Here is a 27,342-nt window from a genome sequence, read left to right as displayed (position 1 = left end):
AAGATAAGTAGTTACTTCCCAAGTATCTGCTTTGAAAAATTCTACCCTACTGTTGTTCATGTTCATGATTTAGTAAGAAAGAGCTTAGGCTTTAGAGTTGGAGAAGCTAGAGCAAAATTCATGCTTGATCCTTAGCACCTTTGTGGCCTTGGGCCAGGCCAGTTGTTTAGCCTCTTAGAGCCTCAATTATTCCTCTTTTAAAAATGTTGATTAAAATAAAAAAAAAAAAACAGGTGTTTGTGTGGATTATAGAGTCAACATATATACTGGCTGTGAAGTATTTTATGCACTGTGGATCCTCAATGCGTGGTCAATAATATCTATGGCTAGGGCGGCCCATGGATGTGGGTGGTCCCAGACAAACATTTTGTATGGGGCCACTGTCTATATAAACAATTTGATTTAAAATGATTATTATACAATTTATCTGCATGTGAAGTTTATTGATTTATTAATGATTAAGCGTAATGAGAGAAGAGGCACATAATTATTTTTTAATTAGTGCACATGAAAATTCTTCATGGTGTCCAGACACAATTTCTACCTGTTTATGTCCAAGAACCACATCTTGCATTTTTTATTGTCAAATACACCATCCTTACAGAATTTCTTATTCCTCACTGTGAGAAAAGAAGTAGTAACACTATTGTTATAGACAATGTCCTGGTCTTCAGAATCTGTCTATATTGAAACAATGTAGATCTTCCTGCCTCTGTAATCCCTAATGCCATTTCATTTATTCTTGGTTCTCTCACTACTTATGACATTGCATTATTCTTCATGCGGCCTATGAATACCAGCTTCCAATGACCCTATCAAAGGCTGTTGCTCAGCTTCATTAATGAATATCACAAATGCGTGTGTACTCAGAGTATGCAGGAAAATGTGACCAATAATTTCTTTTTCTGGTCATGTTAATGTGTCATTTTATAACATAAAATATAGACAATCTTTCAACTCTGTCGCCCTAGGCCACATGTAATAACAACATCTTAGAATGTAATCTCCTTCAGTGTTGACCACATTCCTGCCTTCTACATGCTATCATTGGCAAAAAGGATAAGAAGGTATTCATGAGCAGGATGAGTGGAGTGTCACTCCTTTTCCAGCATGGTTTAAGAATGCACTGGGTGCTTAGATGTAGGATAAGAGAGGACTTTCTCAGAAGGACGTGTGGTGTTGTGAGCAACAGTTCTGAAAGCTCTCAAGTCCTCAGAGGAGACAGGTAGAGCCTCTCCAGAAGGTCTACAGACACAGGGTGCCACCCTTTCAAAAAAAACTGTGGGGACCATCCTGGATGCCAATGGAGAGAGCACACAGGGGAAAGGATAGCCCTGCTACCCTCTTCTAACCTTAGGTGCTGTATCAGACCGGAGAAGGTCTCATAGTTGGAACACGGATCGGGGAATGCCAACATACAGGCTCACACACATAGCCCAGGGATTGGCAATGGACGCTAGGTGTCCCAGAGCCCTGAATTTATCCTGTATCCAATGTGAGTTGCACCCATAAGCAATGTGTAAATACTGTTCTGGAGGCACATATTTGTACAATGCCACAAAAGAAATACTATACTGGTAGTGGAAATAGGCTGCACCAGGCTACCCACCTGGAATCAGGGCCTGACCACTAGCAACTGCAATGACCTACTAGGTAAAGCTTCTTGAAATCTCTGGTCAATCTCATGTGATTGGAAGGGGCATAGATTTGGAGACCTCTCCAAAATGGAGAAACAAGGACTAGGGCCCACTAAATACCTGGCTGGATGTGGGACTTCAGCCTAGATAACATTGTTGATGTTGACGGGTTCCAGGCACCACACGAGGACTCAGAATATTTTAAGAAAGAAACTCCAAAGTGTGGAGCCCTCTTAGAAGCCAGGAGCAGAATCCCTGTTTGTTCAGTCCTAAAGCAGTATTACCTGTTGTCACAGGCAAAGTCAATCTTTAACAAACCTGATTGAAGGAAGCAGTGCTCCAGTGATCTTATGAGCCATCCTGTGGGGCAAGTGAAGGACTTTAAGATAGAATAAAAAAGACTATTATTTCGAGGACTGGGAAACTGTTTTAGAAAAACTCTCAAACCATGTTTTTCTTCTACTCTCACACCACCATGAAAAATGTTTTTCTTCTACTCTCACACTACCACAATTGTTCCATCAACACGAAAGAGGACTTCTGACCAAATATGTGGTGGTTTCTCCCCATCACCAAGCAGTGAACACCAGCTGTATGTCTTCTAATTCAATTCCAATACTATCTATTTGGAGGTAGTGTCAGATCCCACAGGCTGAGGGCTCCGTCCCCAAGACTGCCCCACACCTGCCAGGCACCTGTTGTAAGTCTGGGCCTCTGGAACTTCTGACTGACTGGTTTCAACTTAGGGTTCTTATGACCCCCTCTTTGAGTTTGCTTAATTTGCTGGAGAAGGTCACAGAACTCAGAGAGACACTTACATTTACTGGTTTATTATAAAAGATATTATAAAGGTACAGATGCATAAGAGATGCATAAGGCAAGGTATGGGGGAAGGGAATGGAAGGAAGCCTCCATGTCCTCCCGGAGTGTGCCACTCTCCTAGAACCTCCATGTGTTCAACTATCTGGAAGTTCCCGAACACAGTCATTTTGGGTTTTAATGGCTCCATGACATCAGCATTCCTTCCCCTAGGGTATAGAATGGGAATGCTGATGTCATCGTAACAGTAACTACCTATTGCAATTGCCCAAACAGGTTCTTCTTGCCCACAGCACAGAAAAAGCCACCAATACACTGAGACAGAAAGTGTTGCAACAGAGAGAATTTAATTATCACCAGGCTGCTGAGCAGAAGGACAGGAGATATTTCTCAATTCTGCCTTCCCAAGAACTTGGAAGCTAGGGTTTTTAAGAATAATTTAGTGGGCAGGGACTAGAGAATGGGTACTGCTGATTGGTTGAAGATGAAATCATGGGAATGTCAAAGCTGTCTTCATGCACTGAGTCTATTTCTGGGCGGGGGACAGAGGACCTTTTGAGTCTGTTTCTTGGTATGAGTCACAGGTCCAAGTGGAGTTAGTTGGTCACCAGAATGCAAAAGTCTGAAAAATATCTCAAACATTAGTCTTAGGTTTGACAATAGTGATATTATATAAAGGACCAATTGGGGAAGTTACCTCCAGCTACATGACACCTGAGCAGTAAGCAGTTATAAAAAGACAAATTATAAAACAATGACTGGTTAGAATTTAACTATGCCTACATTCTAACAGAATTTAGGCCCCTACCATAATTCTCACATTGTGGGCAATTTATTAGGTTTACAAAGGCAGTTTTGGTCCCTGAGCAAGGAGGGGTTAGTTTCAGGAAGGGACTCTTATCATCTTGTTTTAAAGTTAAACTGTAAACCAATTCCTCCCATAGTTGTCTTAGCTTATACCCAGGAATGAGCAAGAACAGTTAGCCTGTGAGGTTAGTAGCAAGATGGAGCCAGCTGTGTTAGATTTCTCTCACTGTCATAATTTTGGAAAAGGCAGTTTCACAATGAACATGTTAATAATTATTTAATGTTAAGCTCTGTATTCTTTCAATGTGGTGTCAGAAACCTACTCATGAACACAGTCTCTAGACATGGAAAGTTAACATTGTTTTGTTATAAGCTCTTTGAGATAGAGGAATTGACCATTTTTATTTCTAGGTTCCAGGGCCAGTCATCTATTGGGAAGATAAGAAAATGTGAGAAAATACTGTTGGAAATAAAAAAAGGAACATTCTTTAGGTGACAAAATTGACTAAGTTGAAAATGTAGTATTTTAGCCTATTTTGAAAGACTGCATATTCTTCATGCAAAGTCAGGTGGATGAAGCATACATTTAATATGTCAGTTTACCTAAAATGTCTGTCACCAATGCACTGCTCACAATAGGAAATTCCACGCTGAAAAAAATCAAAGAGCATTTTATCTTATGTCTTTCGTGCTGATTTGCTGTGTCATTGACACCATCTGTATTCTTTCTCTTTACTTGAGTTGTACATTACTTCCAACTTCAGCCATTGTCACCTTACTATTGAAAACAATTTGCAGTAATGAGTCTCTCATTGTTTGCAATCATAGCAATGGATATAATTGACTAATAATTTACCTTATATGGAATTTGATGTCAGGTACTACTTTTCAAATTTAAGAATATAGAATGAACATGACAAAATGGACAGTTAGAGGATTTTCTTTTAAGTGAATAAGATATATTCTGTGTTCATTTGCCTCAATATATCCAGCCCTATTTTGGGCTCACCTGAGCACTAAGCAAAGAATAACTTGCCTCTGCTCTCTTAGATATTATAATCTGGATTGAAATATAAAAGCAAAACACACACACACACACACACACACACACACCATAGCTAACAATTCGTAACTCTAATAGTGTGCTAAGTATTATAGGAGTTCAGAGATGAAGTGAAGAGAGGACAATCTTATTTTACATTCAGAACAAGTCAGCAGCAAAAAAATACTGGCCAAAGCGTAAATGTTTCTTTTCTTATCAGTTCAACATTTTTAATGTAAATGTAATTTCTTACTCTTTTTTCTAAATAATTCAGATGCACAGTGTCCAAGAATCTGCATTTTCAGCAAGTTTCATAAATATTCTTGACAAGAATAAAATATAAAACAGAGAAATCTATTGTTTATCCTGAAATGTTACCTCCTCCTACCCTCTGCCCTCATTTGCCAGTATCTAGGCTCTGCACACCAGGCTCTTCCCAACTTGGATGACAGCATAGAGACCCATTTGGTACAATGTAACCGCTGCCTTTTGAAGTAGAATTTCTGGCCTAGAATGAAAAACCAGAAAACTTGTTTTTAAAGGGTCTAATGTTTTTCTCATCAACCTATTCTTTTGAAGAGAAGTTTGGGGGCACTGAAATGACATAGGGGTTTTTTTAGGGGTTTTTTTTGAAAGCGTGGGAGATTCAATCTGGCATTTCTACCTGTCATAATCTTTCAAGTTGGCCTTCTAAATTGTGCCAATATTTTTCTGGTCTGTCTTGCTATTCAAGGTCCCAGTTCAGCTGAGGTTCTAGTAAAGACATAGAAAATATGTATATCTAAATAGAGCTACAACATTAGATACAGAAACTATAATGGATTCATCCATATAAAAATTCAGTTTAATCCAAAATTATGTTTTATCATCCTTAGTTAAGGACTCACAATATCCATTTCTATATGCGTTCCCTCAGCACTTTAAATTCATGAATTTCTATAATATTTTTACTCTGATTTTTTCATTTTACTGCCTAAGCAAAATTGATTTTTTAAAAACCCTGTGTACTTAGAAGCAATAAGGCACTACTGGAAGTTTCAGCTCTCTTTCAAGAGAAGCATAGAGGAGGAAAGAAAATTATTTCAAATGGATTAACTAGTCCAGGTTTCTCCAAGCCTTCAAAATCCTCTGAGATTTCATTATTTCAGGTATCAAAATCTCACTTTTATTTGATCAGGGTTCTTTAACTTAAAATACTTGGCAGAGCTGTCAATCCAAAGGCTGCTCAAATTCAGCAACTCAAAAAAAAAAAAAAAAATCAATCTCCCAATTGATTTTCAGTGATCTCTGACCAACTGCTATAGTCAATAAGGTATTTAGTTTAGCATTGTCACAGGAAGGTCAATAGTTTTATTCTATGTCCTGAGTGAGCATTTCACAATGTGAGCTTGGATTCTCTAGCTTTAAGTTATCCAACACCACCAAGATCAAATATTCCACCCCACTGTCTGACATTCCTTATCCCCTTTAAGTTGGCCTATTGGAATAGCATCCTATCCCAGAAAGTGGCATCATGAGTGAGCACATGGGTCCGGGGGAACAGACTTGATAGACTGCTTACCCCTATTGCCATGGTAAAACATGAGCAGCTATTCTTTCATTCCAGAATATAAGCATAATTTTTACTATATTTACCCCATGTCAGCCAAACACCAAATCCAGATAGCTCACATTTTCTTGGGGGTCATGACCTAGAATTCAGTTTCCATATCTAATTTTGTTAGATGTCTTTGGCTGGAATCAACAGAAACCAATTAAGGGAAAAAAAGAACTTATTAGAAAATAAATGTGTAGCTCACAGAATCAAAGGAACAGCTGAAAACCAAATCTCAGGGCAGACTAAAATCAGAATAGTTTTAAGTATTTTATTTTATTTTTATGTATTTATTTTTTGAGACAGGGTCTCACTTTGTCACCCATGCTGGAGAGCAGTGGCACCTTCATGGCTCAATGTCACCTTGACCTGCTGAGCTTAAGTGATCTTCCCACCTCAGCCACTCAAGTAGCTAGGACTACAGGCATGCACCACCATGCCTGGCTAATTTTTAATTTTTTTTGTAAAGATGTTTACGACATTTTTGCCCAGGTTGGTCTCAAACTCCTGAGAGCCTCCCCACTCACCCTCCCAAATTACTAGGATTTCAGGCATGAGCCACCATGCCCAGCCAGTTTTAGGTATTTTAATATCAGAGATTAGCCAGCATCGGTCGTGGACCTACGTCTTCATTAGTGAGAGGTAGGCTTGCCCTCACAATTCCTCTCAAATTAGCTAGATTAGGAAAAGAGCAAATCTTTCTCCACCTACCAAAGAAAGGATGCTGTACTGGGAAGACTATATGCATAAATATGTACATACATAATGCAAACACACACGTATGCACACATAAAAGACTGTCACACATGGAAAATAATCAAGAATTCTTATTAATTTGGGCAATAATTCTAGAAAAGAAATTAGACTGCTCAAATGATGGCAAGTGCTCTTAGTTCAACTTCATACTTCAGCCACCACAGTCATAGCTTTGTGGAAATTATTTCCAGTGCACAAATTCTACATACTCTCACTTCTGAAACTGGATCCTCACTCATCCTAGCTCAAGGAAGAGGTTTGCACATATAAATGTTAGGCAAATGATGGAGGAGACTGGTCATCAAGGTTTCACAGCTGTCTTACTGTTCAACATATTACTTCAAGTTCCACCAAAGGTGCTAGTCCTGCTGAATTTCTAATTAGGTGATCTTTTAGCTGTATAAATCCAGATATTGATGACAAATTACAGAACAAGCAGTTATAGATTGCAGCTAATGCTCTGCTTCTACCATCAACTCCTCATGTGTTTTTGTTTTTTAACACAATAATTATATTGTTCTGTGATGGTAACTTTGCTCTGGGGATTTTTTTTTTCCTACAGGAAAAATAGATAACATTGGTTACTGAAACACCATCATGCTGTTCAACCTTGAAAACAATTCTCTAATGTTGGGCTACAGGTTGCCCCTGTGATATATTTTCAAAAATTAGAAAAATTCCCCAACTTTGAGCATGGGATTAGAAAAGCCAGTCTCAGAGTGACAACAACCCTGAGGGTATACAACTTGGTAAGCAGAGCAAGAAGAGAGCTTCAGCTGTCCCTCATCTCATGGCCTTGGCTTTTGTGCAATGCATAACTCGATTCACCATTCATGGTGACTCTTTTCTTGGGGTAATTTGGACAAACTGCAACAACTCAAAACCTTTTACAAAACTGGAACAACTCAAAACCTTTTCTTTGAGTCATCTGGTTGGAAGCTTCAGAAGAAAAAAAGGTCACAACACATTATGAATTGCAGTCATGCAGTATTTCTACATCATTTAGATTACTAAAGAAAATCATTAAACCTTACTCATTAAAAATAATTTTGCGGAATAATTCCTACCACTTGAACTGCTTCAATTTTCTCAGTGTTCAATGTGATACATCATATTTAAGATGCTGGGCCCATACAGAATGCAGTCAAAATTGCAGAAATGCAGCTTCCCGAACTGCCCTATTTCCCTTGTGTTTTATCCTCACTACTTGCTTTTGATTCCTGTTGCTATAATCCACAACAGGCCTTGGTTCAGGCTCTTACATCTTGGCAACTATCCTGGCTATGAATGGCATTGTCTCTCTAGCTCAGCAATGCCTTCACGGACATAATTAACTAATGTTCTTTGCATTTTAGCTGGGTCTTCAGGATGCCCTCACCTGTATAATTCTGATAGATTCTCTCTGATTTATTTTCCTTCCTTACCCAATTTAGACTGAGGCTTACTACTTCAACCCCAGTTTTATCAGCACTAAGCATTTATTTTGATCCTCTGTTACCACTCCCCAGACAAGATCTTTAACCTAATAATTCTCAAACTATGTTCTTGTAACACTTTAAGCCAGTGGTTCTCAAATATAATCTGGGACCCCCGGAGGTCCTTGAAGCCATTTCAGGGCATTGGTGAGGTAAAGATCACTTTTGTAATAATAATTATATGTCATTTGGCTTTTTGATTCTCATTTACTCTGAGTAATGTACAAAAGAGTTTTCCAGACTGAACACAGAAGCAAATATGAGAATTTGCCTGTCTTGCGTTCATCTATACATTAAAGAGGATTGCAAAAATTTTAAACAATGCTACACTTCCCACTAAATTATTTGCTCTTCATATACAGTTATTTATTCTACAAATGTTCACATGCAAAGGCTTTACTTTTTAATGAATTAATAAATACCTTTAAGGTTCTTAAAGGCTATATGGCAAAAATTTTCAGATATACACAATTATAAAGCTCTGTGGGGACTCAATAATTGCTAAGACTGTAAAGCTCTTCTGAAACCAAAAAGGTTGAAAATTCTATTCTAAAATGATCTAATAACAAAAGTTCTGAACTTAAACTCAATACTTGACCAGCAGGAACTAATAGACATCCACAGAACTCACTCCACCCAACAACTAAAGAATATACATCCTTCGCCTCTACATACAGAACATACTCTAAGATAAACCACATGCTTGGCCATAAAGCAAGTCTCAATAAATTCAAAAAAATTGAAATCACACCAACCACACTCTCAGAGGACAATGCAATAAAAATAGAAATCAATACCAAGAAGCTCTCTCAAAATGAACAATTATATGGAAACTTAGAAAACTTGCTCCTGAATGACTTATGGGGAAACAACAAAATTAAGGCAGAAATCAAAAAATTCTTTGAAACTAATGAAAACAGAGACACAATTTATTATACCAGACTCTTTAGGATACAACAGTATTAAGAGGAAACTTTTATAGTGCTAAATATCTACATCAAGAAGTTACAATGATCTCCAGTTAACAACTTAACATGGCACCCAGAGGAACTGTGAAAACAAAAACAAACCAACCCCAAAGCTAGTAGAAGAAAATAAATTACCAAAATCAGAGCAGAACTGGACAAAACTGAGATGCAAAAATCTATACAAAAGATCAACAAAACAAAAGTGTTTTTTTGAAAGGATAAACAAGATTGATAGACCACTAGCTAGATTAACAAAGAAAAAGAGAGATGATCCAAAAAAGCACGATCACAATTCACAAAGGTAACATTACAGCCAACCTCACAGAAATATAAAATATCCTCAGAGACTATTACCAACACCTCTATGCACCCAAACTAGATAACCTAGGAGAAATGGATAAATTCCTGGAAATAAACAGCCTCCCAAGAATGAACTAGGAAGAAAGCAAAACCCTGAACAGACCAATAATGAATTCTGAAATTGAATCAGTAAAAAAAAAATCCTACCAACCTAAAAAAAAGTGCTGGACCAGACAGATTCACAGCCAAATTCTACCAAACGTGCAAAGAAGAACTGGTACCAATCCCACTGAAACTATTCAAAAAATTGAGGAAAAGGGCTTCTTTCTAACTCATCCTGTGAGGCTGGCATCATTCTGATACCAAACCTGGCAGAGACACAACAAAAGAAGAAAACTTTAGGCCAGTATCCCTGATGAACATAGATGTAAAAATTCTCAACAAAATATTAGCAAAACCCAATCCAGCAGCACAACAAAACATTCACTGTGATCAAGTAGGCTGTATTCCTGGGATGCAAGGTTGGTTCAACAAATATAAATCAATAAATGTCATTCATCACAAAAACAGAATTAAAAACAAAAACCATATAATGATCTCAATAGATGCAGAAAAAACTTTCAATGTAATCTAACATTCCTTCATGTGAAAAACCTTCAACAAATAGGCATTGAAGGAACATATGTCAAAATAAAAAGAGCCATTTATGACAAACCCACAGCCAGCATCACACTAAACAGGCAAAAGATGGAAGCTTTCCTCTCGAAGACTGGAACAAGACTAGGATGCTCACTCCCCGCTCCTATTCAATATAGTACTGGTAGTCCTAGCCAGAGCATTTGGGCAAGAGAAAGAAATACAAGGCATCCAAGCAGGATAGGAGGAAGTCAAACTATATCTCTTTGCTAATATGATTCTATACTTAAAAAGCCCTAAAATCTCTGACAAAAGTCTCCTAGGTATGATAAACAACTTCAGCAATGTTTCAGGATACAAAATCATTCAAGCTGAAAGCTAAATTAAGAATGCAATCTCACATACAATAGACATAAAAAGAATGAAAGGAATACAGTTAATCAAGGAGGTAAGAGACACTGGAATAATAATTACAAAACAATGCTGGAAGAAATCAGAGATGACACAAATAAATGGAAAAACATTCCATGCTCATGGATAGAAAGAATCAATATTGTTAAAGTGGTCATACTGTCTAAAGCAATTTACAGATTCAATGCTGTTCCTATCAAACTACCAACATCATTTTTCACAGATTTAGAAAAGGGTTTTTCTAAAATTCATATGGATACAATGAATACTTGAATAGACAAAGCAATCCTAAGCAACAAGAACAAAGCCAGAAGTATCATGTTACCTGACTTCAAACTATACTACAAGGCTACTGTAACCAAGACATTATGGTACTGGTACAAAAACAGACACATAGACAAATGGAACAGAATAGAGAGCCCAGAAATAAATCTACAAACCTACAACCACCTCATCTTTGACAAAGTAGAGAAAAATAGGCAATGGGGAAAAGATTCCCTCTTCAATAAATGGTACTGGGATAACTGGCTAGCCATATGCAGAAAAATGAAACTGGACCCCTACCCATCATCATATACAAAAATTACCTCAAGATGCACTAAAGACTTAAATGTTAGACTCAAAGTAGAAAAACTAGAAGAAAACCTAGGAAATATCCTCTTTGATATTTTCCTTGGCAAAGAATTTATCGCTAAGTCCTCAAAAGCAATGGCAACAAAAACAAAAAATGGTAAGTTGGACATAATTAAACTAAAGAGCTTCTACAAAGCAAGAGAAACTATCAAGGGAGTAAACCAACAACTTACAGAATGGAAGAAAATATTTGCAAACCATGCATCTGACAAAGGTCAAATATCCAGAATCTATGAGTAACTTAAACAAATCAACAAGCAAAAAACAAATAATCCAATTAAAAAGTGGACAAAAGACATGAACAAATACTTCTCAAAAATAGACATACAAGTGGCCAAGAAACACGAAAAAATGCTCCTCAGGTCGGACACGGTGGCTCACGCTTGTAATCCCAGCACTTTGGGAGGCTGAGGTGGGAAGATCAACTGAGGTTAGGAGTTCAAGACCAGCTTGGCAAACATGGCGAAACCCCATCTCTACTAAAAATACAAAAAATTAGCTGGGCATGGTGGCCTGTGCCTGTAATCCCAGCTACTCTGGAGCTTGAGGCAGGAGAATCACTTGAACCCGGGAGGTGGAGGTTGCAGTGAGCCAAAATCCCACCACTGCACTCTAGACTGGGCGACAGAGCAAGACTCCATCTCAAAAAAAGAAAAAAAATGCTCATCATCCCTAATCGTCAGAGAAATGCAAATGAAAACCACAATGATACAACATCTCATACCAGTCAGAAGGGCCTTTGTTAAAAATTCTGAAAACGAGATGCTAGAGAGGCTGCAGAGATGGAGTAACACTTATATACTGTTGGTGGGGATGTAAATTCGTACTGCCACTGTAGAGGGCAGTTTGGAGATTCCTCAAAGAAATAAGAGTTAAACTATCATTCAACCCAGCAATCCCATTCTTAGGGTATATCCCCAGCGGAAAATAAGTCATTCTACCAAAAAGACGCATGCACTTGTATGTTCATCACAGCACTATTCACAATAGCAAAGACATGGAATCAACCCAGGAGCTCATCAACTCTGGATTGGATCAAGAAAATGTGGTACGTACATACTACGGAATACTACACAGCCATAAAAGAGAAGGAAATCATGTCCCTTATAGCAACACGGACATAGTGGAGGCCATTATCCTAAGGGAACTAATGCAGAAACAGAAAACCAAATACCACATATTCTCACTTGTAAGTGAGACCTGAGCACTGAGTATAAATAAACATAAAGATGAGAACAACAAGCACTGGAGAATATAAAAGAGAAGAGGCAGGGGGTTGGGCAAGGGCCAAAAAGCTACCTGTTGGGTCCTATGCTGACTACCTAGGAGACAGATTCATTCATATTCCAAACCTCAGCATCACAGAATATACCTTTGTAACAAACCTGGACACATACCCCCAGAATCTATCATAAAAGTTGAAAAAAAAGTGGAGTTGCAAACAAAATAGAATAAAATAAAACAGTTAAGTTGTGAACACTTTGGAAGTGTTATGTTCCTGGGTGCTTATAAGTCTGGATATCATGCCCCATAGTAGTTGGATATGGGAGTGTGGAGGTCAGAATACAAATATGTGAGAAAGATGCATTGGAGCTTTGTGAGTCTTTGGTGTGTAAATGATAATTTAATAAATAGGTATGGTTGAAATGTCCCAGGGAATGTATAGAGCAAGATGAAAATTGGACTCATTGCAAGAGAACAGCAACCTGAAAGAATAGACATTTAAAGAAGAGTTTGCAAAGAAGGCCAAAATGAAATGTCCAGAGCAAGGAAATAGGGAGAGTGAAATGTCACAGAAACCAAGGAAAACTTGTTTCAATAATAACAGTACTCAGCAACATTAAACGCTGCTAACGGATCAAGTAAGAAATCTCATTTTGCAGCAGGGAAGGCCTCAGTGACTTCAATAAGAGATTCAGTGATATTGTGGGTGAAGGGTTGGCAGAAAACATTTAAATGGTTTTAGATAAAGTAGAAGATGAAAAATTTGAGAAAGCAACATTCTCAAGCAATTTACTTGAGAAGAAAAGAGATAACGTGATAACTGGGTGGGAGTGTACATAGGATACGTAAGGGTTTTGTACAGGAGGGAATATTAATAACTAGCTCACAAAACGGCTTAATAGTCTCTTAATGCAATTATCTCCACGTGTCTGTGTTTCGTGTATAATTACAAGTACCTTGAGTTAAATGGTCTATTGAATATCTCTATATATTCTCAGCATTTGCTACTTATCTGGAAAATACAGGAACGTCATACAGATTTGCTTCTAATTAGTTAATTACCTATATTAGTGTTTCTTAATATAAAACAAGGCTTATAGTTTCTCATGAACGTAGAAATACAGAGCTAGTTATCATTCTGCATGAAAGAGGCCTTAAAAATGTTTATGTTTACAAGGCCATGGCAGCTCATAAATATGATATAGACAGAAGAATATCGCATTAAAATTCTGAAAAACACAGATCATTGTTAATTCTCAGTAAAATATGCATTCCTTGTTCCTCAACAGAAGATAGGATGTGTACTAATGACATCTATTTCAAGCCAATGGCAGCAGGTAGAACAGAGGAGAAACACCAACTGTGGGAACTCTGAGAAAATAACTGATTTTTGACGATGTAAAGATGTCCTCATCTGTCTACGTATATCTATAAGTAGAACTTTGAAATCCTAAATAGACATTGCAGTTATTTAGTGATCTTCTAAAGGTCTATGAAGTATTAGTGAAGGGAAATCATTACAGAAAGTCATACGTTCAGAAGAAAAATAAATGAGCTGAGTTAAAAGAGATGGTGATTAAAATTTATATGTCCATTTTATAATTCTTCAATTATTTTCATGAGATTACTCTAACATCTGTGTATAAAAAAATTCATTACAAACACAAGACACATAGGGGCCTCTATAGACTCACAAATAAAATGAAAATTATCACAACTGAGAAATCAGTAGTATGTTAACGATTATTTGTTTTATTCATTTGTGAGATGGAAGTGAATATTCTCTGCCATAATTTTTCATTAAAGAAACATTTGTCTTTCAAACTAGCCACTTGTTTTAAAGAGAATAGGGCCAATGATATGCTCTCAAAATGTGTTAGTAGATGGTATCTAGCTCTAATTACTGATAGCACCCACTCAGGACTAATAAATGATTATCGTTCAATACGTAGGTAAAAAATAAAGTAAAAATCAGACTTTGACATTGTTTCTAATGGACATTATCATATTATTGCCCATTGCCTTTGTATGGCCTTTTTGTTTAGGGGGAAATGTCCACGTTGTGACCATTGTCTCTCCAGTGTGGAAATCAGAAATAAATTCTCAGCCTCCCTTGCAGATAGGAAGAAGGCATGTGACCAGAGTGCTGCAGTCAGACACACCTGCTTCCCAGTGGGTGCAAGGCTGAGTTTCTAATACAGAAGTGCAATCTCTGCTGGCAGCAGTGCCAGTTGGGTTGGACTTCTGGCATTTAACATCCAACAGAGGCTGTGGGCACAGTATCCTGAATAGTCCTGTTCTGTGTCATGATTTGGCATATTGCTGCTAGAAGCTTGGTTTTGAGACTATTCTTTTTTTTTTTTTTTTCAATGCCATCCCTGTGAATCTATTAACCACCAGATAGTCTTGAATACATCACTGTTCTGATAAAAGTAGCCAGCACAGATTCTATTGTTTGCAACTAAGTGATCTGACTGATACACCTTTGTAACTCAGGAACTAAAAAGAATTTCAAAATATCAATGCTTCTTTCAGTTATTAAAATACTTATTAGAAAAAAACTTATGTGAAGTCAATATATTGGCCATTTCTATTCTGAAAGTGTAATAAAACCGAGGAATAGAGTATAAGAAGTTCATGGTCTGCAGAGCTTGGAGTTTACATCTTGATATCACTATTGCTGGCTATGAAAAGTAACTTAACCTCATTGATTCTTAACTGAATCACTTATGATAAATGATAATAATATTTAATGATTATTAGCATTAGAAGGGATACTATTTATAAAGTATTAGTCCAATCTTTTATATTTCAAGCTGACTGACAAAGAGCTTTTTATTCAGCTATTGTTAATGCCACATAATATTGGTGAATTTTCTGTTACAGAGAATATAATCCACTCCAACTACTTTAAGCAGAAGGGGATTTATTTTAGAGGATTAAATGACTTTCAGAATTTTTAGAAGGGCTGACGAAATGGAGTCTAGTGTGAGCTTCTAGAAAAACCCTGAAAGCCACCTGCAGAATATGCTAACAAGGAAGCTACTATCCAGGTCTTGACAAGAAAAATGTAGAATCAGGAAGCTTTGTAATAATTAGAAAGTTTTTGCTATTGTTTCTGGCTCTACCACCTGTGCTATGCTAAAGAAGCTACCTGCTGAACCACAAAATTATTATTCTAATTCCTGTTAGTATATATCAGTTTGGTCTATTTTTTAACTTATATGCACAGAACCATTCCACATTATGGTTGTAAGGTTCATGCATTTTATTATGCATGAAGAAACAAATACAGTCTTTTTTCACACTGTAAAGCAGTGTGCGGTAGGCAGAATAATGGCTCCCCAAATATGTCAAAGTCCTAATCCCTAGAATCTGTGAATATGTTATAATACATGGCAAAGGAAAATTGACTTGCATATAGAATTAAGGTTGCTAATCAGCCGACCTTAAAACAGGGAGATTAGCCTGTATTCTTCAGATGACCCCAACTGTAATCATGAGGATACTTAAAAATGAAAGAGGGAAGCACATAGTAGACTAGACGGATGCAATATGAGAAGAACCTGGCTGTCTTTGCTAGCTCTGAAGACAGAGGAAGTGGTCCAGGATCCAAGGAAGAAAATAAAGTACAGAATTCAATACGAAAGGTGGGTGTTCTTTAGAAGCTGGAAAAGGTAAGGAAAGAGATTCTCCCTTAAAGACTCCAGAAGGGAAGGCAGTTCTGCTGACACCTTGATTTTCGCTCCGCGCATCCTTTGTTGAACTTCTGACCTGCAAAACTATAAGATGATACATTTGTGTTGTTTTAAGCCATTTAATTTGTGGTGATTTGTAAAAGGCAATATAGAAAACTAATAAGAAGGATTTCTCAACTTCAGCACTATTGACATTTTGGACCAAATAATTCTTTTGTTTCAGGAACTATCCTTTGTAATGTAAGATAGTTACCAGCTTCCCTGGATTCTCCCTACTAATGCCATTAGCATTCACACCAGTTGTGACAATAAAAAATGTCTGACAGACATTGCCAAATGTCCTGAGGAGTGGGGAGCAAGATCACTCCCAACTGAGAACTAATACTGTGTGGCACTGCATTTTATAAATATGTCACGAATTATTTAGCCACTCTGTTATTTAAAAATATGTGGACTGTTTCAAAATTATGATTATTACTAAAAATGCTTCTATGAGTACCTACATGTGTTTTGGTTAATATATGTTCACCTTGCCATTATATATACAGCAGAAAAGTAAGAAAAGTGGAGTAATTTGATCACAGAACATGCCTTTTCTACAAATTTGTAATTCTATAGACAATGTATAAAAGTTTCTATTGTGTTCTGTTCTTGCTACCACTTGATGTTGTCTGCCTTCTTCATTTTAGCCACTCTAGTGAGGGTGCATAGCATCTTTTTGTGATTTAAATTTGCATTTCCATGGTAACTAATAAAATTGCACATCTTCTAAATATGTGTATTCTTATTATGATACTCTGGGTTATGAAGTGTCTGATCAAGTTTTCAGCCCAATTCTTTTTGCACTGCCTTTTTTTTAATTTGTAGGGGTTATTTTTATATTCAAATACAAAGGCTTCATTGGCTACACGCAAGTTGACTGGATGATTGATCCTAATTATCTCAGTGTGGTAAGGCTGCTGTTATTGAACAGGGTTGGGGTTAAGTCTGGAATCCAGGTGAAACTCTGTAGTGTCTCTTATGTGGGCATCTACCCCATTTTTGCATCCTCAACATTATGAGGCTAGCTAAAACTGTATACTCCTTTGCAGTGGCTTTCTGAGCTGCTTTTTTTCCCCCAGTTTTCAAAAATTTATTTTTATTTTGAAATTTATTCCATGGTTTATTTATTTATTTTTCCATAGGTTATTGCGGAACAGGTGATGTTTGGTTACATGAGTAAGTTCTTTAGTGGTGATTTGTGAGATTTTGGTGTACCCATCACCCAAGCAGTATACACTGCATCCTACTTGTAGTCTTTTATCCCTCACCCTCTCCCACCCTTCCCCCAAAGTCCCCAAAGTCCATTGTATCATTCTTATGCCTTTGTGTCCTCATAGCTTAGCTCCCACATATGAGTGATAACATGCGATGTTTGGTTTTCCATTCCTGTGTTACATCACTTAGAATAATAGTCTGCCATCTCACCCAGGTCTCTGTGAATGCTGTTAATTCATTCCTTTTTTAACAGTTGAGTAGTCTATCTCAAGCATCTTGAGAAGAAACACCTTCAAGTATAGTGCTCACATCAGCATCAGTGTCTCCCTTCTCTTCGGGATCCTGGTCATTTTGGCAGTCCCAAATTTTGTCTTTGTCTCCCTATCTAAGCAGTTGCCAAAAGCTCTGCTGGCTTCTCTACTTATTACCTGTAGTCCTCTGCTCGGTTTCTTTGTCCTCCAACATCTTACAAAAATTGTCAAATACCCTGAGGGGAAAAGGCAGAATTCAGTTCACTTATCCATACTTCTCTTACATTTGTGATCTTGTTTCTCATATTCTGGTTGCTTGGAAGCTCTTCATACCCTCTAACAGATGATTCTGTATTTGGAGCATTGTATAACTGGCTAAGTATTCTCAATAGGAGACATGGTCTGCTGAATCCTATAATAGCTGGAAGCAGAAGTCCCTAGGTGGAATTTTAAAGCCTTAAATCTCACATTCATTCCTATTTGTTCCAAATTCCCTCTCCCTCATTCTTCCAGTCCTACAATTTTTCAAACAATACCACTGTTTTACACTGTAATTCAATATCTACAATATTAAACTGGTTTCTGACTTTTTTTTTTTTTTTTTTGAGATAGAGTCTCGCTCAGTCACCCAGGCTGGAGTGCAATGGCTCCATCTCGGCTCACTGCAACCCCTGCTTCCTGGGTTTAAGTGATTCTCTTGCCTCAGCCTCCCAAGTAACTGAGCTTACAGGTGCCCACCACCACGCCCAGCTAATTTTTTGTATTTTTAGTAGAGACGGAGTTTCACCTTGTTGCCCAGGCTGGTCTCGAACTTCTGAGTTCAGGCAATCCACCTGCCTCAGCTTCCCAAAGTACAGGCCTGAGCCACTGCACCTGGCCTTGTTTCTGATTTTTAGCTATGCCAGGCTTTATAGCCTGTGATAAGAGTCTTTCAGGAAAATCATGGAATTTCCATCAACCTTTGATTATGCCTTGTTCTGAGAATTTAAAACTATGAGTTCATATTTTTTCTTCTCTAGTACAGATGGAAGCAGTGAGCCTCCCATTATATCCTGTTTGCATTCTTCTTTCTCACCCAAATGTTTCATTGCAACAGCCACTTGTTCCAATAAAAATTTAGTATCATTTCATATTAAATGACCACAGACAAAAATTAATTGTTTTGCCATGGTACAGCATGGATCATCAATTTCTTATTTCATGTTCATGCATTTCTTTCCAGGTAAGATAACCTGTCCCATATCCCCATTTCTTGTAGAGTTCTGTGACCTATACACACTTTCCTGTTACTTAGAAGTGCATTATTTCAGATACAGATACTACATGGTTTAATAAAAAAGAGAACTTTTTACCCTTCTTCAAGAATGGTTGGAAGAACTAAAGAAATAAACCATAGGCTAAACTTCTGCTATGACCAACAAACTGTAGAATCAAAAATTCCACTGCTTCTGTGTCTCCAGAATCACACTGTCTCTGCTGTGTCCTGGGTCAAAACAAGAGTTGAGCCCTGCCTTTTCCTCGTTTCACTCAGTTTTGAATCCAAGTCTCACAGGAGCATATCTTATTAGCAAAATCTTGTTCATTGCCAAGACCCTCACTGCAAGAGATGAGGGAAATGCAGCATTAAGTTTCCAGCCTTTGTAGTACCAGAAAGCATCCAAGAAGGGAGCTGGAACTAATGATGAGCAAGTCGACATGCTGTGTCTACCAGTCTCATCACTGGGACTTTTATAATTTATCCCTTAGATTGTTTTAAAAGCCTTTTAATTGTTCTTCCTGCTAAGCTCTCTTTCCACATATCCATCTCCCAACGGAACACATCCTTGCCACTAATGACGGCCTTTCCCACTTCGTTCTGTGCATCCCAGGTATGCATTCTTTACACAGTTACTAGTAATTGACCAAGCTTAATTTGTATTTTTCTACTTCCTTTACCTCATTCATATTATTCCCTTTGCCTAAATGTTTCTTTCTTAAGTCCTATCTATCCTTTAAAATTCAGTCAAGTGTCATTTATTACAGAAAGCCTTTCCAAACTTCCATCTGCTCTGGATGTGCATGACAGTATAATGCCAATATGTTCCCTATTCATCAAGGCTTTAGTCATCAGGTTCTTTCAAATAGAGTCTCAGATCCTCAAAGCCAGCTATCACATCTTCTTAACTGTTGCTTGCCTGAAGTATAATATTATAAGTGGAGTTCAGTATCCAGGCACATTGTGAAGAAAATCCACAATTAGTGTAGAAATCTTAATAGTATTTTGCAAGGCTCATAAATTGGATTAGATTTTTGAGCTACTTATAAGCTGGAATTTGATAGCTTGTCTTTCACATTTACTATGGTTTCAGTAAATGTCAGTGGTGATGAAAATCTTTACTTATTTGGGCCAGAAAGATTTATACCAAAAAATTATTCTCCATTCAAGTAAGGATCCCAATATTTTTGAGAAAATGAATGTTATGTCTCATAGAAATTAGGGCGTAATTTTAGTGTCACTGATCGGGCATAACTGTCTCAAAGAAACTTCCAAAATGGACACATTGTAAGGGGGGCAACCTATAAATTTAACAAACTATATTAGAATTAAATTCTCACATGGACAACTTTTTCTACAGAATTAGATGTTTTTTTCTTTAAACCAATTCTAACCTAACAAAGAAGTTTGCCTTACTAAATATACACTTGAACCATATTTCTTAAAACTTTTCCAGGAAAAATACACCTCCGTAATATGGCACACATAATCTGAAAAAAAAATACTGTGCTCTATATACAAAGACCACACTACTGACCAGAGATCAGTAGCCCATGTACTTTTCCAAAAACAGATAATAAACACCTAATTGTAAATCTAAGCTATACCAAACTTAGTTCTGAAGTTTCAAAAAACAGCATGCATTTGCAAAATGTCCAGCCAAAATTAGAGGCTTATCTCTGACTTAGAAATAGAGCAAAGGTAGGTTCTAACCAAGTTGTTTATCAACTTATATTTAAGGGAATATTGATAACATTTTAAATGCAGTCCTTGAAAAGTGGCTGTGTGGCAAATAAATTTTTGAAATACTGGGTTAAACAAATTTGAATAAGCTTGTTTTTGTTTTGTGTGATGTTTAGTTTTTACAACAAGACTTCTGAGTCTTGATATGGTGATAAGAATTTCTATGATTCTCCAAGAAAGCATTTGACTATGCAATGTCCCCAAACTTAAACTTATCCAACCACAGAATTGTCTTCTCCCTCCAAATATGCAAACATTTTTCTTCTTTTCAGATTACTGGTTTACATTTTTTAGAAAAAACAATTCTAAGAGCTCATTTGGGAAAACATTATTCTAATAAAAAGAACTGAGTTTCCAGGAAATCTTAACAGCTTTATAGAGACAATTCAAAACTCTAAATTGAAACTTCTAAACCAGAAAAAAAATTCTACAAAAATTTAAATAATTTTAAAAATCAGTAATAAAAATATAACTGTTGAGTCCCTTCGCTGCAGGGAGAACAATAGCTGGTTTGCAGGATGGTTAGGTTTTGTTTTCCATCTGTAGCGTAATTAAATATAAATTATGAATTAATATTGCCAGAAATGAAATCTCCCCTTAGAACTCATTCGTATATTCAGTAGCTAGCTCTAGCTGGAATATCTCTCTTGAATCTAAACCATTCAGATTTGTTCCTGGTAAGACAACCTCTGAGAGATGCACTAAATTTACTTTCAAGTCTCAAATTCTATTACTTAATCTATTAGTGAAACAGTATATTAGTCCATTTTCAGACTGCTATAGAGAACTAACTGAGACTGGGTAGTGTATAAAGGAAGGCAGTTAGTTGACTCACAGTTCAGCATGGCTGAACTTACAATCATGGCAGAAGGCAAAGGGGAAGCAAGGCACCTTCTTCACAGGGCAGCAGGAAGGAGAAGTGCCAAGCGAAAGGGGGAAGAGCCCCTTATAAAAACATCAGATCTCGTGAGAACTTACTCACTATCGTGAAAACAGCATGGGGGAAATAAAGGTCATATTTCAGAGTATATCAGATAAGACATTAACATTTTGTGCCTAAAATGTGTAAAAATAACATCTTCTTTGCAGTTATGTATGTGTTTGAGAAGTGTTTCTAATGTATTCGCAACACTCAGACACAGACATACACATGTTCTTAGTGAAATACGGAGAGAAAAACCTTTCTAATAGAAAGGCCTATTTAATCTTCTCTTTATGTTCTATCTTTGGGACTACAAAATTTCGCAGGTAAAGGTTTGGTTTAAAAGATAATGGAAAGTATTTCTAAGAATCACTCCATGTGAATGTTAAATCCTTTTCTTCATGACAAGGCATAAGAAGATCATTTTTAAATATAACCTTGTGCTCATTTTTGCATGCTAGTAAGAAAAATAGGTATAGCAATGTAATTGTTTTAAAATAGGTCATTAAAAGTGAGAAATATCTTTGCACAGCATTTTTTATTTTACAAAACTGCTCTATTTCCCAATCTAGATGAGTATGCTCAAGCATGCAGATAGATGTTTGAGAATAAATTTGAGAGACCATATTGGCAATACTGATTTCAGAAACATATGTCTCCTACTGGAATTTTGATGAATGTCCTCAATGTATATTTATGCATATTAACAGCATTTAAATTCCTTCTTCACTGCATTTCAAATATTGAGTTTTAAAGCTGGCCAAAAACATTTTATTAAAGATGATGTTTTTCACTTTATCTCTGGGCATACACTTGCTTATTCCTCATTCTAGGTGGATATGCCTATGCTAAAGAGAATAATGTACCTTCATACTTCCAAATACTAATAACTTTAATATTATTAAAAAGCATTTTCTTTACCTCACTTCCAGTTTGTTTCCTTTAACAGTCATCTGCATTACATAATCTGTTTTGTTTCAGTGGTAGGATCTTTTCCTTTTTCTCAGATAATCATTTTGGAAGGTAGAACCTAAGCCTTTTTAGAAACCAAGGTGTCTCTTGTGAGGTAACCTTTTGTTTGTAAGCCATTCTCAGCCACCAAACAGACAATCAATAGTAGTATTACATATTCAAGACCAGTACCCATGACTTGAACATTTGAAGGACTCTTAAAGCAAGTTCGACTTATTTTATTAGTAAGAGGCTAAATGTTCTTTTTTATTATTTGACTTCAATACGTGGTCCTCTATCAGGTATGCTGCTTTTTGATGATTTATATTTAAAAGGCCATGCTAAGTATTTTATAGACATTTTTTCATCTACTTTCACTGCTAACGCATTTGAAAACTCAAATGTTTTTCCTCTATTACTGATTTTTGTCGCATCCCCTGTGACAAATGTGGGTTCTTGTCTCTTGACTCCAAATGCACATATCAGCATATTTCTGTTTCATTTGCTCTTTCATTCAGAAGAGAGTTGAAAACTGATGGTAAAATGTGCAGTAGAATCCCAGAACTGTCCAGAAAGAGTCAATGCCTCCTGAGCATAATCCACATGTATTCCACCCATTCTCCATGTCATCAAGCCTGGCCATTCCCTGTATCTCCAGAGCTATAGCACAACTCCCATACCTTGATCTTTCTCAAGGGCCTCTGGGGTACAGGAGAAGAAGAAATTATAAGAGAATGGACCTAGTGGCATGGTACCATTATGGGAGCTGTCTGCAAAAATCTTCCCCAAATCTCTTCCACTATTTTTTTCAATATTTTTAATTAGATTTTTCCACCTGCCTGAAAATGGGAACTGAATTCCTAACCATGTAACACTATATCAATAGAGACATCTGCTGGATCCAGATATCATAGCTTCATGGGAACAGAGCTTTTTCCATCCCTTCTTAACTCATATTTGAAAAGTAGTCAATTTTTCAAATACATTTTTTAATTAGATAAAAGAAAATGGAAATCGGCATCAAAAAGAAACAGCAAAAGCATCAAAGTGAACAAATAAACACACATTTTATGAACTAAGTCAACTATAATTTCTTACATTTATTGAACTCTTGTTATGTATAAGGCAATGTCTTGAATGTTTGTCATAGATAATCTTGTTCAGTCCTTACAGCAAGCTAATGAGTTAAGTAATATTATCATTCCCATTTCACGGACTAGAAAACCGATAATGAGTAAATTGCCCAGGATCGCATTGCTAATAAGAAGTGGTACTGCGGTTAAGATTAAAATCTTGCAAATTGGCACAGCTTGAAGACAGCAGACACTGTGCTGCTTAGCTCAGCCCTGTCTAGAGAAACTAGACTCTAGGTCATTGCTTTAACCTGTTGAACAATTAATCTTCTCTGAAGGACATAATCTAAATAATGAACTTTAGTTTATACTAAATTTTACATAATATCCATTCCCTTTATCACAAAATCTTTGTGGTAACACTGAATGAAATAATGTGAAATATAAAAGACAAAATATGGAATATAATGTGAAATATAAAGATAAAATTAAAGTATTATTAAACTAATGGCTTTAGTAGATCAGATGAATAGGATGATGGCTTCTTTCTAGATCTAAACTGGAAAACTTTATTTCTCCTGTGATACAGCATTTGAAAATACAAGCAGATTTATGCCTTCACAGAGCCTTCTGCATGCTTGACAGTATCTACTGCAGTCATGAAAACCACAGATCTTCTAGTTCCTGCAGAAAGACTTGGAGATTTTGGTGGGCATCTCTTAATCTAGGGGTCGTTTTGTCTTGAAATTTGCAGGAGACCTTGGATCCTAGTAGTAATAACACATGTGATTTCAAAGGCTATGGATTCCTTTGCAGGGCATGGAGAGGCAATAAAAACAATCATCCATTTGTGCCAAACATTACATTGTATTATATATGCATACATACATTTCATCTTCATAAAAACCCTTGGTGGTAGATTTGGATAGTCAAAAAGCATAGGCAAGTTCATGGGCAATAAATGAAAGAATGACATTTCTTCCTATTAGTAACAGGTGATATTTGTGCAGTAGACGATAGAGAAAGACAATCTCTGTAAGACACAATTAATAGATAATATATGTATATGATGAACTTCACCTGTAAAAATTGATTATCCAAAAATAGTAACACCAGTGATAATCATTCTTCAACAGAACAGAAGTTCTGTTGGGAAAAGGACAGTTGGTAGAAACATAGAGGTCCATGCTAATCTGGTTGATTAAAGAGGAGGAGTTCCTCCCAGAATTGAACAAAAGGAATTCTTGAGGCAATAGCTTAGTGTTTTAACTAAATTCTGGCTTTAGTAGATCTGGTAAATAGAATGATGGCTTCTTTATTCTAGAAGAATGCAAATTTTATACTGGAAATCTACTGTATACAATTAGTATAACTGAGGCATTTGTGCTAAGTTAATTGCATAAGAACCTTGATATGGTTATCTTTCTTAAAGTCATGAGTTAAAAGAACCCTCCATATATTTTGTTATAGATAAATATCTGGATTATATATAAAGGAACCCTCCAGATACTGTGTTATAGATAAATATCTGGATTATACGTACCTATGTTACAACTGCAATAAAAATAAATGAGATAAAGTTAGTCATACAACTTTTGGGGCCACCTTGGTTTAAGAAGATATCACTGAGATGGTCCATGCTAGAAATACTCTGTTATGATGGGCAGACATGGGCAGAAAAGACTGTGTCTCTGTGAGTGGCATTTCTGGATGCTCCCTTCATAATGCTGGGGCTTCAAGTGGGCTGGGGAGGGAAACTGATCCATCCACAGAGGCTACATATGAACTGGAATACCATGGATTGGAGTCTTTTTCCATCTCTCTACAGAAAGTGCTTTGGAAGCAGCTTATTCTGAGATCCATCCTGTGTATAGGTTAACACAGAAAAATTAGGCAAACAGGCTAGTTTAATGTTCCTTGATACGCGGAGGCAAAACGCAAGTTAAGGACAAATACAATATGTTTGGCTGGACCTAAAGAGAGGATCAGTAACTCTGAGTCCCAGTGGCAGACAGATCACTGCCACTGCTAATTAGATGATCTTCATACCAAGCTGCTTTGAAGCCCCTCCAATTCTGGAGGCATCCTACGCCAGGCCTGTCACCCTGAGGAGAAACTTCATCTGCACCGTTGCTATCACCAAGGAATGCAAGGTCGAAAATAATTGCAATGGATTGTTTAGAATCAAGAAAGCTGACAGAAAGCCTGGTAGGAAAAAGACCTTGAGAAAGCTGTGACTCCTGATCATGCTTACCTAAGGAAAAAACATATACATATATTGAGACATTTCAAGTTAGATCAAAATCCCAGACCAACTGAAGGAGACAGAAGATGCAAAACCTCCGCAAAATCTTTTGCATCAGAGCAAGTCTCACAAGAGGGGCAGCAGTGCATAGTGGCTGATGGATGACAATTCAGCACTCTCTGAAGCTTTTCTCCACAACAAGCACCAGTCCCCAAAATGCCTAGTAGGTCTAGTGTTGAGTTAAATTCGGCACCAAGAAAAGAAAAAAATTAACAATGTTAAAATGTCAGGAAACAAATGTGAAAAGTGTATAGAAAGACATATTAACCTGTCAATCATGTAATGCCTGAATTGTACCATTGTGACTTGTTTTTATTATCTGCAATTTATAAATTATTTGCAATGAGCCAGTATTGTTACTGAAATAAGAAAAAACAGTAAAAATATTAACTTTTAAATCTCTTTTCATTGGGGTCCTTTCTCATGCCATCATTTTTATAATTTGTTTTCACTTTCTGTTATTATCTATTGTTCCCATTGTTAGATATTAAATGAATTCTTATTATGCATATTTGTCTGGCATTGTCTGGTTACTGGCATTAGATAGTCCTTTAAATACTGGGATAAATCTTGGTCTAATATTATCTAATTTGGTTATTTAGTAATATAACTCTTCTATATCTGTATCCTCATCTGTAAAGTGTAATATTTAGGATTACTAAAAATTATATAATTAGTGCATATAATATGGCTATATATAGGAGGACTTAATTCATGGTAGTTATTATTTTTCAATTTATTCAGAACTTATTTTCATCACATCCTGAGCAAGAATATTAAACTCTTCTATGGCTCCAAGTGGCATTAACTAGTTACTCATCTCAGTTGAAACTGCACTTTAAGTAACTCCTAAAATATGTTGCTCAAAGAAATTGATTGCATACCTCTTAGGTATACGCAGCTGAAATTGGTGAAGTGTGGAAGGATAATTAGCTAAACAATTCCAAGCAGGAAAGAGGTGATTGTCTAAAATGTTTCACAGGTACACACTGATATTAGGAGTAGGAATAGTTTTCATAGAGGTGGCAGAAGCAGGAAGTGGAGAAGAGAGCAGATGGGAGCTAGAAGGGAGATGGGCAAGACTGCTGATGCTGCCTAACCAGAATGAGTGAGAGTACATGAGAATAAGTAGTCAACCACTGGTCTCTGGATTGTTAAAGAGCTGACTCAGAAAACAGTATACTGTAGAAAAAATACCCTTGTAGAAGGAGTCAAAGGTCTGATCTTTAGAGCCAATGCTACAATTTATGAGTTTTCAAATCCTTAGCAAATCTCAAACTTCCAGATTGTCAGTGTTCTTATCTTTATAAATAAGAACAATTATCAAACTTACTGTGAAAATAAAGATATGTTTATAAAATTGCAGCTTAAAATATTATTTAGATGTAATTTATTATTACTTATATTGACAGCCTTCTTCTCCTTTTGACGGAGGCTTCACAGGTGCTGCGCTAGACCAACAGGAATACAAGAAGACTAAAGTTATATTGCATTTGCCAGGGATGTTCACACATTCATTCGTTAAGCAAATACCTATTAAGTACCGACTGGGTGGCAGACATTCTCCTAGGCATGGAGGTTACAG

The 27,342-nt window shown here is 36.7% G+C and overlaps 1 long non-coding RNA gene across 1 annotated transcript in view; it reads right to left on the bottom strand.

Annotated features, from left to right (window-relative positions):
- Nucleotides 1–4,509: 4,509 nt before the first annotated feature.
- Nucleotides 4,510–27,342, bottom strand: part of LOC131383775 (uncharacterized) — a 70,173-nt gene continuing 47,340 nt past the window's right edge. The window contains exons 3-4 of the long non-coding RNA XR_009214041.1: nt 4,970–5,058; nt 4,510–4,813 (exon numbers count right to left, since the gene is read on the bottom strand). This is a non-coding gene — a long non-coding RNA (uncharacterized LOC131383775). The remainder of the gene's footprint in view (nt 4,814–4,969; nt 5,059–27,342) is intronic.

This window comes from Hylobates moloch, unplaced genomic scaffold (genome assembly GCF_009828535.3).
Source record: "Hylobates moloch isolate HMO894 unplaced genomic scaffold, HMol_V3 SCAFFOLD_6, whole genome shotgun sequence".
NCBI classification, from domain to species: Eukaryota; Metazoa; Chordata; class Mammalia; order Primates; family Hylobatidae; genus Hylobates; species Hylobates moloch.
The sequence above is the reverse complement of the archived record's forward strand: the minus strand, read 5'-3'. Positions and strand labels throughout refer to the sequence as shown.